Source organism: Ruditapes philippinarum, unplaced genomic scaffold (assembly GCF_026571515.1).
Source record: "Ruditapes philippinarum isolate M1 unplaced genomic scaffold, ASM2657151v2 ctg91_1_1_1_1, whole genome shotgun sequence".
NCBI lineage: Eukaryota > Metazoa > Mollusca > Bivalvia > Venerida > Veneridae > Ruditapes > Ruditapes philippinarum.
Genome location: NW_026863704.1, coordinates 11991 through 31347, shown reverse-complemented (window position 1 = coordinate 31347; position 19357 = coordinate 11991). Strand labels below are relative to the sequence as shown.

At 32.0% G+C, this 19357-nt stretch overlaps 1 protein-coding gene across 2 annotated transcripts in view; it reads right to left on the bottom strand.

The window, feature by feature from the left end:
* LOC132723085 (calcitonin gene-related peptide type 1 receptor-like) overlaps positions 1 to 18842 on the bottom strand; it is a 130159-nt gene extending 111317 nt beyond the window's left edge. For both annotated transcript variants that reach the window (XM_060707748.1, XM_060707750.1), the window contains exon 1: positions 18746 to 18842. The gene's annotated coding sequence lies outside the window, so the exon portion shown is untranslated. The remainder of the gene's footprint in view (positions 1 to 18745) is intronic.
* Positions 18843 to 19357: the final 515 nt, after the last annotated feature.

Here is a 19357-nt window from a genome sequence, read left to right as displayed (position 1 = left end):
AAAACAGACTACATTGTATGTTAATATTTTACCTTCATGTGTGACCTTGACATTGGAGGAAGGTGAGACACATCGGCTCACACGACATATACCCTCAAGTAGACAATGTTGACCTTGAATGAGCAAGTTCAACCTTGACCCTACGGGTCTGTTTGTTGCGCATGACACATCGTCTTACTATAACAAACATTTCTGAAATTTTGTTGATAAATGACAAAGTTATGGACCGAACACGAAAGTGTGACGTTCGGACGAATGGACGGACTGACGGAGCTTATTTTTATATCCCCCTTTTTTCTTCGAAAGGGGGCGGACAATAAAATTAAATTGTCACGAAATTTCTTAAGAGTGACGTGTCAAAAGAGTATAAGACAACAGATGATAAATAGACATACGTAATGTTTTCATATTCAATGGAATTTTAGGTTAATTTTATGATTTGTTGAGGATATATCTTGTAGGATTTCTTTTGTCAGGTATACTGTGTTTTACTTGGTTGCGAAAGGTTTAAGTTTCTCCAAGACATATGTTCTTTACCGTAATGCAAACATATGTCTACATGTATATTCTAATAAACGTATTTTACATTATGTTCATAAAGAAAATACCGCCTCCGTGGTCGAGGGGTTTGAGTCGATGACTTCTAATCAAGTTACCTCTTTGGCGTGGGTTCGATCCCCGGGAATGCTTTGGTAGTCACGGAGGAAGGTAGTCTAGTACTGGTGTAACTCTCCAGGAACGACGGTTAGGACACTACCCGCCTATGTGACTGAAATACTGTTGGGAAAATGCGTAAAATGAAACAAACAAACATAAAGAAAATATTACTCATTTATGAAGAGAAGTTAAATTCCGAACAGATATAGTCAAAAACGAATACTACAACATTGAAGTATAGTTTAATACGATTTTAAATAATTTACAATCCTTGTGAAAACATTTTGTAAAGTATTACATTTAAAATTCAATTACAAATAACATGAATGCAAAACAGCTCTTACCCTATCAATTGCAAATGCTTGATAATATATTCCGCGTTATCAGCATTTAATGACCATATAATATTCACTCTGTGTTAAACAGCATTATATTTAAAGCCATTTATAGTCTGCCATCATCATTTACAATCACCATGTCATAAATTGTTATTCGAACCAGAAAATGATCTGATATGACAAATGTACATGATAACTTGAGAGTCATTGATATAGAACATGTTAAACTATTTGCTTAATCTATCAGGCTACAGTTTTACAATAAAGGACACGAGGAAAAAAAATACATGTATACATTTTGTATTTAGGCGTATCAATAAGTTATTAGGTGACATTTGCTTTTCGCTTCACATAGCATTACATAATGGCGTTAAACGTAATGTCCAAAAAACTTAGTTAACATCAAATATATATTGCTCTTGTAATAAAGCTTTTTGTCGGATTGCATTATCATACTTTAGTAATCTAAAATGTATTTACTTAATCACGCATGGCAATGTTGCCAATAAAGTCGTTTTCGTATAAATGAAACATTTAACGCACTGTTGCATTAATAAAACATTGACATTAATATAATATGTTTTAAATGGACAAGTATCTATTCTCAAATGTATGAATAAAACATAAACATTACTGTTTTGTTCAGTTTCTCGTTTTTTACTACTTGTCTTAATCATTTGATGCTAAAGTGTCGAGGACATCTCAATCAGCACCTTAAAATATCATTTCTTTTATAATGATAAATTCTATACATATAATATATAATAAACATTATACAATAGTATAAGATACATGTATAAAGAAAATAAAAAATATCAACAAATTGGCCCACCATTATAAACAATTACCACAAATATAATTTTTAATTACTAATAGGAAAATATTTGCATATAAGCCTAGACTGGGGCATCCTGGAAAATACTTTCCACTATGTTCCATTCTTTCTCCGAGTTGAATAAAATATAAAATTTTCTGTTTTCCTTTGGGTATAAAGGGAATAGCAGATTCATTACTGGTATTTGGAGCATTTTTCTATCTGCTAGTTCAAAATTCTTGTTGTTCAAAATTTTATTAAATTCTTTATTTTTTTATTTTATTTTTTTTATTTAGTTGAACAATTCTGATATTTTGTTGTTTTGGGTTTTACGTCACATCGACACAGTATAGGTCATATCGCGACATTCCAGCTTTACTGGTGGAGGAAGTCCTCAGGTGCACTTCCGTGCATTATTTCAGGCACGAACGGGCACCTAAGTAGAACCACCGAAGTTCCGTAAGCTAACTGGAAATTTGGATATAAATTTTTTAAATGTACATGGAAAATGAATACCAAGTAGTTCAAAATGCCATATTTCAAAGAATTTTAAAATTTGATTTCTTGGAATATATGTTTTTTATCATAGCCATGTGTTACATGATTTATCGAAGGTTATTTAGAGCGGCGAATTTCTTGAGGGTTAATTTTTTTTCTTCTCTTTTTTCTGTCTGATTAAATTTCTGTACATAGGGTAAACATAAAGAGACTCCTTGACGACACCCACGACTTTTATGCAAAAAGTTTGAAAGGAAGCCACATTGTATAACACATTTTACGATATTGTTATCAGATAGCTTAACTTAATTTTAATTAAATTGCCAAAATTGAATACATTTTTATGGCTTCTTTCGTCTAAGTTATGCATAGAACCATAAAGTATTCTAGTGTTTTCGTCATCAAATTTTGAAAGCCAGCTGTTCGTTTATACATCATAATAAATTTATATGTTGATTTTGTAATCTTGAAAAATATATGGTTCATTCAAATCATATTCATTAACATCGATCTAATTTATCAAGTGTCAAAAGAGCATTTTTATGGCAGATGTATGATTCTTATTATCAGCATTTGCCTATGATATATAATAAAAATTGGCAATCATAGGCACTTTTAAGTCAACATTTATCATATTTTTTTATTGACGGTCCTGTCTATGACACAAATGAACAACATCAACTATAGACTGTACAAACTCATAAAATACAGGCGTTATAACGATATTACAAATGCTTCATGTGGCTGTACTTTATTTTAAAAAGAGAAATCATACAATTCAAAACGAAAACAACAGCACCTTATTGAAACTACAAATGTGTTTTATTTATGAAAGTAATTTACAAATTACAACCTTAAACACTCTAATTGTTAACATTCTCTGTTGGGGTTATATTTGCTCAAGCACAATACAGATATATTGGAGTTTTTACACTTTTACAATTATTGTTTTTATTCTTAAACTATAGATACTGATAAAATATCACATATAAAGAACATACATGGATCTGTTGGTAGAGTATATAATATTCATTACCTTAATGATTGAATAGTATAACTATTTGAACATGTTTACATGTATATAGTTATATAAAACATCTAAGGAAATATTATTACTTTTTGACGTAGATGATACTATTTGAAACCAATACTTCTTCGGCGTGAATTATCAATTATCAAGTTTGTATTACATAATCTAAATTGGGCTAAGATCTAGTTTAAACATTAGAACTGTAACTCGTAGCTGATAAGATAAATTTATAGTCCAAATCATAAGGGAATTAAGTCATATATAATATGTTTCAGTAAGGCAGTATATTTTATTTATTGTCGCAAAATTACACAATACATTTGAGAGCAGTTTATTATAGATATCACATTCCTTGTATTACTTTAATACCTATATTTATTGATATAACATTCGTAATTCAATACTCGAAAAAGAAGTTTTACGAGACTTACTACGGGAGTTAATTAATAAGGTATTCTGACAATCTCACTGGTAAAACGAATGTATCAGAAAATTAAAACAATGATAATTGTTTCATCTAGTGATCTGTACCAATATGTAATTATACAAATAATACAACTTTTCCAATACGAAATAAAATACACAAACAGACCATTGGTTGATAATGCATCATTTTTGTATTACTGTCTTGGCAGAGGCCGTGCTTAGTTTGAATAAATTCGATGTCGATTTGCTACATAAATAAAATTATGTGTGAGCTTTTTGTAATATTGATCTATATTGATAAGAATCTTAACTTGTTAAAATATAAATTCAACGTTAAATAATATACCGGTTTTTATTTTAACTTATCTGACAAATAAGTAGTATTATCATTAGATTGTACAATTCAATTTCCAATGTATATCTGTTTGCTGTATATCAAACTATTCTTTTACATAACATTTTAATACAATATACTTTTGGAATATAACATGCATTTCAACTTTATTGTGAATTTACTACTTTTATGATAAGAACAAATAAATTTAAAATAATTATATTCAGATCAATATACTTTAGAGTGTGTTCTGTTACTCATATTACTCATACTTTGTACTTGTAAATTAGCTTCGCATGCCTTTGTTTAATTATTATATTACATATTAAAATTACCTTTTCACGTAACTCCATTAAATATGAGTGCATTTAAAACACCCAAGCTGTTATATACATGTATGTTAAAGTTGTTTTCACCAGGCATAATGAAATTATGTTGATAACAGTTAAAATGATTCACGACATATACTATACTTTTAACTCGTATTTTACTTGTGAAGGTTTAATTCAATTATAATATGAAACTAGGGGGTGGCATGGTCGGGAAGTAAACGAGTGGTACACATAATTTTAGGATTGCTAGATGCCTATGTTCAAATTCCGCCAAGAGCAAGCTATTATTACCTTGAGCTATAATTTATACCCATTGCTTATTACAGATTGAAACCGACTCTTGAGTTTGACTTGTCGTTACCTTAGTACACGAGAATGAATCATGCATATTAACCCTTAAACCAAATATTTATTTTGAACAGATAAAACAAATTCACCACCAAACTCATAGTTTGGTCATGATATTACATTTAATCTATTTGACAAGGTTAATAATTAAGCATAATATGTGCCACGTGAATCATATTGATAATATTTTGTTCGATCTATATAACAAGGTTAAATTGACATAACATTTGTAATTGCATGAAACGTCAGCTGTATATTTCCAAATGATAATCAATATAAAATAGGAACACAGTTTGCGTTACTGCACAATATAGTTTGAAATAACTTTAAAACATGACGATGAAGATTAAGTGCACATGTATTGGTCGGATCACCTTTGCACATGCAAGGTGTTATGTCGGTAAATACCAAATTATATAGGGTAGTTGATTTATTTTTCATTTAAACTTTATAAATTAAGATATAGTTAAAATAGTTGCACTACAAACGATTTAAGTGAAATAAGTGAAATTTATCTAACAGAAGAACCATGTTTAGGTCTCGACTTGGCTCATGAATAACATTTTACTCAAGTAACGTTTTTGATATGACAAAAATGACAGATTTATAACCGAAAATACAATTAGCTTACTTTTCCCTTATTGAACATCAACTAGTTGATGAGTTATTTGATTAAACTCAGCGATGCACTTCCTTCGTGCATGTGGCAAGGTAGTTGAATTTACCGCATCAATAATCCACACCATATTTTATCATTATACGAGGGCTGTTCAATAAATACGCGGAAAAGTGCTGCCATATTTTTAATATTCATGGGAAATTGACGATCTCATTACATTTTGAAAATAAACATATCATAAATATGTACACAAAATTTCAATAAAATCGGATAAAAATTAATAGTACAATTTCAAGTATTTCTAAGGTAATCGCAGTGAAACCGGCCCAAAGTCGTAACGACGTCACGCTCAACGCATGTATGAGAGTCACCCAAAACACGCACCTAGTCCTTCTCGAAATACTCCTCGTGAAAGAAAGCACACTTTTTACAACGGTTGATCCATGACATGAAACTATTTAAGTTGGAGCCATTATTTATCTCTGAAATTGCACTTTGCACCGCGTAGGACAACTCGTCCACATCATCAAAGTGTTCTCCCTGCAGGACGTTCTTCAGTGTCGGGAACAGAAAGAAATCGCATGGTGCGAGGTCAGGGCTGTAGACCGGGTGCTCGAGGACTTCGAAGCCGAGTTTCCTGATTGTGTACTGTGTTTCGGCCGCACGATGAGACGGTGCGTTGTCGTGATGAAATATCGTGTCGGCGATTTTCGTGGCCCGCTTCTTTCTCATCGCCCTTATAAAATCGCGTCTCAGAATCTGAAAGCATAAAGAAATACAATCATAAGTAAATTGTCGTTATAATTTATTTTCATAATTACTTACACAAATATAAATTATTATTAGGTAATGTATTGACATAATAATGAATATCTTATTATAGATTAAATAAATTTATTCACCTTAGTTTAATACTTCGCCGTCACAGTCTGACCCAGGGGTACCGCGTGGCTCAGTATCACACCGTCGACATCAAAGAAGACGATGAACATCTGTTTTCTTGCAGATGGGCCGACTTTAAACTTCTTAGGTGAAGGCGATCCTTGAGTTTTCCACATAGAAGACTGTAGTTTCGTTTCAGGTTCGTATAGGCTGATCCATGTCTCATCAACAGTCACTATCCGTCGCAAGAAACGTTCACCTTCCCTATGAAAGCGTCTGGGAAATTGATTGCAACACCGCACCCTTTCCACTTTTGTTTGTCCGTCAACATTTTAGGAATCCACCTGGCACACAGGCGTCTCATATTGAGTTCATCGTGAACAAGATATGTTTGTAAAACATGTATGCCCCCTATCGGCGGCAGCCAATTTGTCATGTGATCAGGTTATTATGCATAACTTCTGACCCAGTGAACAAGCAATTAATTAGGGTTATCTAGTATCTACTGGTCATGACTAGTCACAAGGAAATACTTATTGTGACCCCATAGGTTGTGTGCAGCAATTAAAGTTATTATAAATCTTACCAAATAATATATACATAAATTTTATGAATCACATAGGCCTCATTAATGACAGCCAAGTTGTTTTATTACATAAGACCTTCAAATGTGTATACCAAAAGCACATAAAATATCAACCAAGGCAACTTGAGTTGTTGAGTTATCGGTCAGAAACGGTCATTAAGTACAAGGTCACTATGACATTGACCCCTTGACCCCAAAATCAATAGGGGTCATCTCCTGGTCATGACCAATCATCATACCAAGTTTGAAGTTCCTAGGCCTAAGGGTTCTTTAGTTATTGATCGGAAACCGTTTTTACCTACAAGGTCAATGTGACCTTGACCTTTGACCCCAAAATCAATAGGGGTCATCTGCTGGTCATGACCAATCATCATACCAAGTTTGAAATTCCTAGGCCTAAGCGTTCTTTAGTTATTGATCGGAAACCGTTTTTACCTACAAGGTCAATGTGACCTTGACCTTTGACCCCTTGACCCCAAAATCAATAGGGGTCATCTGCTGGTCATGACCAATCATCATACCAAGTTTGAAGTTCCTAGGCCTAAGCGTTCTTTAGTTATTGATCGGAAACCGTTTTTACCTACAAGGTCAATGTGACCTTGACCTTTGACCCCTTGACCCCAAAATCAATAGGGGTCATCTGCTGGTCATGAACAATCATCATACCAAGTTTAAAGTTCCTAGGCCTAAGCAATCTTTAGTTATCATTCGGAAACCGTTTTTACCTACAAAGTCAATGTGACCTTGACCTTTGACCCCTTGACCCTAAAATCAATAGGGGTCATCTGCTGGTCATGAGCAATCACCATATCAAGTTTGAAGTTCCTATGCCTATGCGTTCTTTAGTTATTGATCGGAAACCGTTTTAACATACAAGGTCATAGTGACCTTGACCTTTGACCCCTTGACCCCAAAATCAATAGGGGTCATCTTCTGGTCATGACCAATCTCCATACCAAGTTTGAAGTTCCTAGGCCTAAGGGTTCTTTAGTTATCACTCGGAAACCATTTGGTCTACGGACAGACGGACAGACGGACCGACGGACCGACAAGTGCAAAGCAATATACCTCCTCTTCTTCGAAGTGGGGGCATAATAATGCGATGCACTGTGCCAATGCTACAATCCGATCTTTCGTGTATTTCGCGAATTGTTATCCGACGATCATTGTCAAGCACCTCCTTAATCACAGCGACGTGATTTGACGTTACGTTGGGACGTCCACAGCGTTTGTCGTCATGGATGCTTTGTTGGCCGCCTAGAAATCGGACATACCACTTGTACATTGCTGTTTTTTCATCGCCTGATCACCATATACTTTTTGTAATCTTAACATTGTTTCTTTCTTTGAAAACCCGTTCAAAACACAAAATTTTATTGAAGATCGTTGTTCCGATGCCATTTTAACGCAAACGCACTAAATAATATGGCCGCTTAACGCCTAAATGACGTCACACACTAACATGACGTCATGTGCGTAATGACAACATATTGCGCGTAAATTATGCAAAGTTTGGTGAAAATCGCACGGTAAACGTTAAAATGCGACTTCATTATTAAAAAGTGACTATTTGTAAAAACGAACAAAAGTGGGCCGGTAATCGCTACATGTGGTTACCATAACGACCGTTTGTTAACATATGATTCATGCCAGAACGGCAATATTTGCTGTATATTTTCAAAATATGTTTGTCTCTATTATTGTATAAGTTTTATTCAGCTAACTTGGAAAATAAGGAAAAAGCGACACTTTTCCGCGTAATTATTGAACAGCCCTCGTATATTATGTTTTATATCTCAAAAGTTTCTTTGTACTCAGATAATTAACTTTATTTACAATCCATGCAGATTTTGCCTTAATTTTAAATTTGTATATTGTATATTTTGAAATTTTGTCTTACAAACATCACTGGATTTGGCAACATATTCTACTAGACGCTGCATGGTCGGACTTAAGTCGTATAATATTTTAAATTAGGTATAATAATGATTATTACATACATTACCTACTAGAATCTACTATAATGTTTGCAAACAAGACAATATTTACATTAAAATTGCATGAAACAAAAGGAGGATTAAACTGCACTGAAATATGTTAATTATTTTATAGCAAAATGTATAGTTCAAAGCTTCAATCGATTCGGCATCTGTTGTTCCAAAAACGATCACTTGTGAATATATCTATAGTTACATTCACCGCTCCTTTAGAAATCATGTCGGACAAGTTGCCGGTCACTTGTTGAGAGATTTGTTATTACGGCACAGTTTCCCAGGAAGTCCGATCAGATGAATCGACCGCCGTGACGAAATAAAAATAGTTCTTAAAATAGGCGTAAAATCCAATATGAAACAAACAAAACATGTCGAAAGCGCAATTTTAGGCAATTGACATTCTTGTTTTAGAATGATACTTTAATTGGACGATTTGCTGTCCTTGATACGACTAAATCATGGTAATTATGTTGAAATGATGGTTATTGTACTGGCCTTTTGTAATGTTAATCAGTTTATACTGGAGAACGTCCATACAATTGTAGGCAATCAGACTTCAAGCAGGAATTTTAAATATTCCGAGACAGGAGTTATTATTAAACATCCATTTTTGCCATGTCTTTAATTGTGCTTTAAACAATTTCTTGTTCAAACAATGTCAATTATGAGCAAAAGTGTAAAAATCTATTTCTAGCACTGGTGATCTTGACCATTAACTCCATTCAAAGGTAGAAAAATCTTCATGTTAAGTTCCTTCCAAATATAAGACATTTGTCAATAAATAAAGTTTCACCTGTAAAAATGTTAAGAAGTTAAAAAGAGTTTTTGCTATAGTATAATTGGTCATATTGACCTTGACCAAAAAATGACCCCTAAGTACATGATGAAAGACATCATTTAAAAATAGAGTATGTATCAGCAGAAATATAAAAAATACACCAGATTTCTTGACCTCAGTGACCCTTATTTTATCAAAAGATAAAGAGACAATTATAGGCATTCAACTATCATATAAGAAAGATATCATTAAATAAATGAAGTAATAAGGGGAAAATTAAGAAAAATATATATATTCAACTTGCCGTAAACGGTTTCCATACTAGACCATATTTTCAAAGACATAAAAAGGGAAATACATGAGAGAAATGGATTGCACACTTAACTTGGCAATATCATATAATTTCTATTGTTAAGATAGGTAAACATTATAAAGTTCTTAGTGAAAAAATAATTAAAGATATGTCCAACTTGCCGGTTTAACTATATCAATTTTCAAAGGCTAATAACTTGAGAAAACAAGAAATGTCGAACGACACATATGCCCCCTTTTTTAGCCCTTGACTCCTGTGACCTTGACCTTTGATATAGTGACCCCAAAATCAATACTAGTTATGGCCAATCATTATGTGAAATTAGAAGACTTTGTGATAAATAGTTTTCAAGATAATCAGCGAAACCATGTGGTCTACCGACGGACAGACCAACAGACAGACCGACATTAGCAAAACAATATATCCCCTCTTCTTCGAAACATAATATATCTGTTATCTTTTTTGGAATGTGTTTTCTACCTATACTCGACCACTTTCCCAATGATTAGAATAACTGATTACAACAAAATCATCTGTATTTCACCGGGTTTAGAGAATTCAGTCTTTTTTTCTAGAAACGGTCTCAATAGTACGCATATTCTTTTAGAGAAAATATAGAAATAATAGTGCAGCTTGTAAAGAGGAAGCGGTCCGCTTTTTATTGACAATAATACATTTATATTATATTCTTTTTGAAGTTCCAATTACAAATTATTTAAATCTTCTTAAGTGCTGTCCTTCAAATATATTTAGAGGTACATGTAAACTGTATATTGCAAGATGTTTAAGAATAATTTACTAATCTATTCGGTGAAAAAAGTATCAAAACGGCATTATTAGTATAACAAAGCTATTCACGGCTGTTCGAATTCCGTCGATACAGTGTTATAAAAGATACAAACAGATTGTTTTTCTGCTTTGAAACAAATAAACAAATACACTTTATCCCTCACCAGAATCAGATGAGGAAAGCAAAGTTTAAGTAAAATAAAACACACATAAAGTAAATTTAATAGACAAAGATAGAAGAGAAAAACTAAATATCATCGAAAAGGGCACTAAACATCAAGTGATTTTCTTTTGCATAAGGATAGTTCTGTATTTATTTTAACTATTAATTAAAAAAAAAATTACTGATTTTTTTTATTATTGTGTAATTCTCGTTCAATATTTTAGTATAAATTGTGCATAATTTCGAACATAATTCATTAAAATTCAAAAACAAATCTGTGAAAGGACAATAGCTTGTTAAGTTGACAAAACAGTTATTATTAATTTCCGAGGGCATGGTGGTTTTTTGTGTGTTTGTTTATATATATTTTATGTCCGACTTCTTATTGTATCAATATTCCGTTAGTGTGGATATATTTCAAAGACAAATGCATGCTCTAATTGAAATGCACGTTCTACTTTTATTCAATAATGTTTGTGCAGATATAATTTCTACAAACGTATATTTTGATTTCCCTTGATAACGTGTAAGAAGAAATTGCAGGAGTTTTATGTACCCTAACTAATCACTATATTTTGCGGGATAGCCATTTAGCGGAATTTAAGCCTTTTGAGACCTTTTGGATTTGCATTCTAATTCATGCGGTGGTTAAGGAAGTATACGTTATTCACAGAACCAGTAGTTTTACTAGTTTATATCTCTGATGACTAGAGTGACGCTGTGGAAGAGGTTCACGTACAAATAAGAAAAAGTAGATAATTTGTAACGAGGCAAGGTATGTTAACTTTAAAAAACTTAATTAGATATTATGAAATTATTCCATTTATGATTGTAGTATAATCTATTTCAACCCTGCTATTTAAAAGCAAAAACTGTCGTTGGAAACAGAAAATGCTCCAAAATCAGGCCAAAATAGCGGAACCATGGCCTATGACCTGCATAAAAGGCATGGTTATCATAAAAAGAGTGTTACGAGAATATTGAAAGAAAAACAAATATTTTCTCATATTCTCAGTGAGCCAAATTACTTTTTTTTAAAACATCCATGTTTAAATCCTGTTATCCTAAAGTGCCATATAAATTATGCCAAGTTAAGTCGAAATCTATTTATGGATGACAGGATTGATGATTGAACATAAACATTTTTGTACTGTTATGAAACTATAAACTTTAGAAGTGCTACAGTGACTTTGATCTTTCATCTCCAAACTCATCTGAAACTGTTTTCAAAGAACCATATATTTAAGCGAAGTTATTACAAAAAATGAAAAACATAATCAGCAATGAAGGGCAGCATTCTACGAAAGCATTTAATGACTTTTGGCATTACAGTATGAACATAGCTAAATTTTGTCTTAATATCAGCATATTTATGCATGATAATTATTTCAAAGTCCATCCATGAATGACAAAACTATGCACAAAGGAAGACACTCACAATCAACATATATTTGACGAACAAATGTGACCTTGACCTTGGAACTGGACACCCATATTTCGGCCACATCATCGGTTGTCTTTAAGACGTATGTATTTGACTATAATTTGAAACATATTTATGCTCTTATAATCTCATCTTACATTCTAAATGATATTTAAGTGGGTTCACAAAATTCCATGAAAAGGTTTATTTCTTACAATCATAGAAAGGAACGCACATATGTAAATCTACATTTACATCATTGTCAATCAAATGACAGTCATTTTGTTTTATTATATTATATTATATACAAGATATAAGTATGTCAAGTTTGCAAGTTTATTGTATGCATAAACGGGATTTAGGTTAAGAACAAGATATATTGACTCGCGTAATAAACTTGTATCCTTGTTCAAGATGTCACTTAAAGCGTGTCAAGCGTTAAATGGTAGAATCGGAGAAGCTGAATAAGCTTTAGACTCCTTCTTATGAATCTTCAACAAATACTTGTTTGGAAAGTAAAATGCCTTTTTCATTTCTGCTTACAGACAAACGTTATCTTCATTTTACTAAATCATGCATTATTTATTATTTAATTTCAGTTTATTACTATTACTAAAACGACACTTGAAATTTTCAGCATCACTGTTATTTACAATATACTGTCCGACATATATCAGCTTATGTCCAAGTAATTAACAGACAAAGTCAGCTTCCCCCGTTTAAAATGTACATGGTATCTTCGTCTCTAATACTTCGATTTAGCAAATCTAAGATCGTATGTAAGCAACGAAACAAGTACTATTTACTTTATAATGAATTTATAGACCTTATCATTAAGTCATATCGAACACGTGTCACAGAGTAAAACCTGATAACATGATATTATCAATACATTTTTATTATACATTCATATAACAATGCAATACTGGTAAGTGTATTCTAACCAAATATTTTAGTTACAATGTACTTATTCCACAGTCAAAGTGTTTCAAATACGAACAAGAAAAGCATTGATGCAAAGCATCAAAGGCGACGCCAAAAAAAATTATCAAGTTTTGTACCTAAATACTTAACAAAAGATGTATACTTTATGGCAGTACAATTACATGTGACCTGGAGGCTAGGCCCAGTTTAAGTTGAAACTTAAACCAAAAAGAAAAGACTCTGTCTTGCCAAGATGCAAAGACAATTTATAGTCAATTAATCAATCACTTATAAGACTCATGCCATAATAGAGAATTTCTTCAGATTTATTTTACAAGATACCAGGATACCTGAGCCATCAGCATATATAATAAAAGCTTACATATTGCTTAGGGTTGCAGACATGTCATTGACATATATTAGACATAAAAGAGGATCTAAAATGAACCTCAGGTACTTGGAGCAGTAGAAGAATGAGTACCAGCCACATCCACCAGCTGCTGTCCATCAGAGATAAGACTTGAACCATTTAAGAATGTCATAACCTATGGCAGATGCTTGAAATTTCATGAAGAAGAAGAAGAACTTCTTCATGACTGTGCAGTATAATATGATCAACTTATCAAATGCCTTTTGTAGATCTAAAAGTATCATACATACAATACTGCCTTTGTCCATTTCAAATTTAATACAATCTGTTAAATGAACCAAACATGTGTCGGATGAAAACCACTTCTAAACCCCGACTAAAACTGCCTGACCATGACTCAAACCCATGACTGTCAGGTGACCAATTGAGCTATCCGTCCGGCTACACATTTTCTCTTTAAATATGAACAGTTCTAAACCAAAACTTATTCCCCCACTATATTGATTTGTGTCCTTGAATTTCTGATGTTTACAGAGCAAAGTGAATTAAACTCAAGCTTGTATGCAGTCACAGATAATTATAAATTTCCTTTTTCTTCAATGAACAGAAATACTAAAAATTAACAAAAATTTACGTATGAATTTTGTAATCGTGACCAGTCTGTCTGGCAATTCTCTCTAAGATCCAGCCCTTAATTTTCAAATGTCATATTTGCCTCGGTACACAATATGGAAATGTTTTCGGAGAAGTGCCAAAAACTGCTATATGATTTAAATCTTTTGGCTCAGACATACAGACGTGTGTGTGTCTTTTTGTTGTTTTTACATTGTGTTTTACAATGCTACCGCTTGTCTTTCATTTGAAGTGAGAAAAAAGTGTTTTAACTCCGCATTCTATTTATTACCACCAATTTGCACACAAAACATTTACAGAAGTTTGACGCCGACGGCAATACCGACCCCTGGATGAATACAATAGCTTTCCTTTTTCTTCGAAATGTTGAGCTAAAAATGACAATAATGTATTACCACGATTTACAAAATTTCCATATGCGTATGACAACATTTTGTTGCGTTTAATTATGTTTATTACTATAAAATACCTTACTTCTATGTACATAGCAATTCATTGAAAATAATCTCCACTTTTTAACCTATGTAGTTTATTCCAAGGTTCATGATCATGAAGTGACTTTTTTTCATCCAACACAAAAAATTGAATAAGTAGTACTCAAACAATCGACAAACGGATGTAATCAAGTTATTTATCTGTCTACTACATACTCTTAAGTATTAAAGTTTTAAATATATATCTCACTATTTAATCTAATAAAAGATAGAAAAATGATTTAACGCAACACATGTCATCAAACATTGACATGTAACTGAATTGCCACTTGTTTTAGATTTACGGTTTGTCATGTTAAGAGCAATTAAATCTAACAATATAGTTATAAGATCAATATGAGTCTAAGTTTCTGTTAATCATAATTATGATTAACCCTTTCTTTTATTAACATGAGTATTTTGGAGACTGCCCATTTTATTTAGTTTTATTTTATTGTGACAAATTTAGTCATGGTAGAAATCTGTCAATTAGCTTCGTGTTTCTTTGTTTCACGACACACTGACATCTTTATAAATGTTTACCCTCTGCTTAATCCATATATCTGAGTGCGTAAAAACACAACTTGTTATATTTGTCAGGTCGTTTCAACAAATTAATATTTTATAGCTGGTGTAATTCAAGCTCCACTCACTTTTATTACCAGAAACAAATTTGGAAACACATAACCATGCTTATTACACAGAAACAAATGAATAGGTAAATTTTGATAAGTAGATAGAGTCTGAGCGAATATAATCTGAGAGTGACTGAGAGGGTTACAGCAATTTTAAAATAATTTCTGTCCCGAATATATTTGAATTTTAAAAGAAATGTGTAGGTTTATAATATGTACAATTAAATATTATTAAATAGTTAAGGTTGCATTACTCATTATACTAATGGTAAATGCGTATATCTATTATGTGTGTATGAATAGTTAAATCGTTATGTAAATGAAAAAGTTAATAACAAAAGACTATATTATTCATATGAATGTCTATATCAAATTTGATTAATACAAAATCTAACCAAGTTTTTGATTGATAATATACTTACATTTAACGATTTTTGCAAGGTCGATATTTAACACAACCTGTGTGATATTTGTGAAATACGAATGGTTTATTTGAGAATAAAATGGATAACGTCTGTAAAAGTAGGAGACTGAAGTATTGGTTGAATCAACTATGCATTTGCAAACTATTATATGTCACTATCAGTTAAAACCAAATTACACAGAACTAAGGATCTTATCCCGGCTGCCGTTATAGACCGGAATATTCATCTCGATGGTAACAGTTTACGGTGGTAAAGAGGATCTTGATTTTTTTTTCTTGCATATGAAATATTAAGCATAATCCGGAAAGAAATTACGAAAACTAATATTAACTTATAGTTGCGTATGGATTTACAATTTCATTCAAAATGGCATAATAATGTCATTCTAAGAAGTTAACGCCATTCATCTATAAAAGGCGCAGGGGTATGACGTCATGTAAGCACGCGACTTGTCTTACAATGAGGAATAAGACAGGCTGTTCTAGTACCGGTGTAAACAGTAGATAATCCTGTATGATTTGCATTAATTATGTCGTTTTTTCCAATATTGAAAATTATTTGAAATATTAAGATAAAATAATTATATTAATCATTGAAAACCATTAATTACTAATCAAAATCACATATTATGATATTTAACAGAACATATGTTTACAAACATGTTAATACGCTGATTTCCCTTGATAAGCTATTTCAAAAGATAAGGAAATATTATCTTGCGGAATCTTGTTAATGCCTGTATTCCAGCAGATCAATGCCTACAAAGACTTTTTTATTTGCATTTTAATACAATTCCTCGTAATGTCTATCATAAGTCTCGATATCTGGGATAATTCTCATACTTACTTTTTTCTTAAAGAAGGGGTGACTTTTCCTGTTAATAGCAAGAAGTGTTGACACACCTACGTACCAATCTTACCAATCTTTATGCTGATTTTTTAGATAACTTTTTGCTATCCTTAATCTGAATCACATCGATTTATTTAAGGTTATTTCTGATTGATAAACAGTATAAGTGTAACCTGATGCAAGGTAGCGAGTTCAGATGCGCACGAAAATCACGAAAGTCAATATCCCGGTTTATTAATTATGCATTTCGTGAATATCATAGTTAAAGAAAACAATATAAGAGTGTAAATGCTTTCAATACCATAAAATGTAGACAGGTTTAGATTTGATATAGAGGCATTTATGTTCACTTTCATAAAAATATTGGTATTTTCATCGAAGAAAGATGACAGGAAAATATAAATGTATAGCTTTATTTCCCATATGTTTATAGAATAAATGGGATCTACACTCAAGAGACGGACAACTGAACTGACATTTAAGCCTGTAAATAATGTTTGAGATGCCACAAAAAGTACTCAGTTCTAAAATGTTTATAAATCAAAAATACGTATACATACTTAAGTTTGAAGAATAAACTGATTTCTTTATCATGGCTTTCAGACAAATTTTAACAGCATCACAATGAATCTTTCATTAAAATTGAACTTACATATGATTTTATTTATAAATTGTAGTAAAACGTTTTCCAAATACAACTTTTGATATATTTTCACTTTTTAAACTTAACTTTAAATACTTTTTCTGTCCACATTTGGTATGTCAAACATAATATTATTATACTAGGATTATGTGATAGAAGTTATATGATAAGAAGTATAACCATTTGAACGATTTCATGCATAAACTGATGTAACGTATCTAAGAATGTTATATGCTTTTTTCTTCACATTTGCTTTAAAAATATTTCTTTGTCGTTAATAAATAATTTATTTCAATTTAGTGATTTTCCTAGAACTAATCTATGTCTCTCTATGAACATCAAAAGTTATTGTAAACTCACCTTTTGAATACAAAAAGTAAAAGTACAATTACATTGTTTTAAAAAATCTAGTAAAATACAACAAAGTCGTACAAGGGTACTCCTAGTATTGACATTTCAGCCGCAACATTGAATTTCTAGGTAGAAAAACTGACTGACACAAAGGACACACAACCTGCTGGATAATTACTTTTTTGCATTTACAACTGTTAATCATACATACATGTACCATAAAGATCCATTAAGATGCGGAGTATTTTTTACTTTCTTTGCTTTTACTAGTTAAAAAGGAATACGTATGTGATATCCGAAAGTTCTGACTTATTCTTATACGATAAATATTTAATTATCAGCTGCATAAATGTCTCCAGACGAGCAAAAAATTTTAATGAAAACAACTTGAGAAAAAATACCCTATTAAAGAAAATTAAACATACATGTTTTTGTAATTCAAGAAATATATAACATGTTAAATGCAATTGATAACTGAGTTTGCAATTATATCAACCATCATATTTCTAGTGCGTCGCTTACGCGTAAGGGCTATGTTTGCATATTCTGACCTATATTTTGGACATATACATATTAAGTGCTGTTTGTAATGTGTACATTACTTTTTCTTTTTTCACTTGTCAATGAATAAATATATGGAAAAAAGGGATCCCTCGGAAGCAATAAAAACAGCAAATTTCATGAAATATCAGACTCGGTTTGATTGAGTCTGTGCATGAGGGATAATTAACAGGTGCAACATCCATCACGCCCCATAGTACCGGCGTGAGCGGTACTCAATTACAACACTTAAAGGAGCTGGACTCAATGATCCAGAGGGGCCAGAAATATAACAACCCTAAAGAAAAGTACGGAGCAACTGTTTACGCCTGCCACACAGCACTTGACACTTGCTGTTGTGATGTATAAATATCTTGAAAAAAGTGATCTATCGGAAGCATTTAAAACAGTAAAATTACATGTAAATTGAAGACTTGGTTTAATTGAGTGTGCACATGAAGACATTTTACATTTAAATACACTTTAACATTTTCATAAAAATTGCCATGCGACTGGAGGCTGCTTCAGATAATTGTTCGAGGTTTGTCTTTAGATTTACAAAAATCTAATTGACTTACTTGCCAATAGATAATACTGGTACATTATTGTCAATGATTGTCTTTAATAACAGCTTGATCTTCTGAGATGAGAGACGACCTCTTGATTATCTGAAAAACCCGGAATACAAAATGATAATATAAAAGAGATTATATCGTGACATTCTTGTAATCTTAATGTCTGATTTTATTATCTTTAACTGGCACAAGATGTCCATTCCTTCACCCATGCATAACCTTTGATTACTTGATACTATCATTAACTCCAATTGTCAAAAGTTTAGACATATAATATGTTTAAGAGTCATTGAATGTTACAACTGATTCATGTTGTCAATAAACAGCTGTTTTTGTAACGTTTCTTATTAAGAAATAGCAAAGTGAAATCACGTAAGGATATAGCGTGCGCTAAAATAACAGCATAATGTGTTTGTATCATATTTTCGGGGAGAAATAGAAGTCAATTTATCGCGGGTAAAGTCAAAATTGAGTGTTGACTCGTCGCAATTTAGTTAAAAACAATTCATCTAACCTCCGACGACTCGAATGTAAATTACTCCCAGTGAAATAGATTCAGTTGAAATTCATTTATCTATAATCACGAAGTCTAGAACTTATCCTGCACAGAGATCT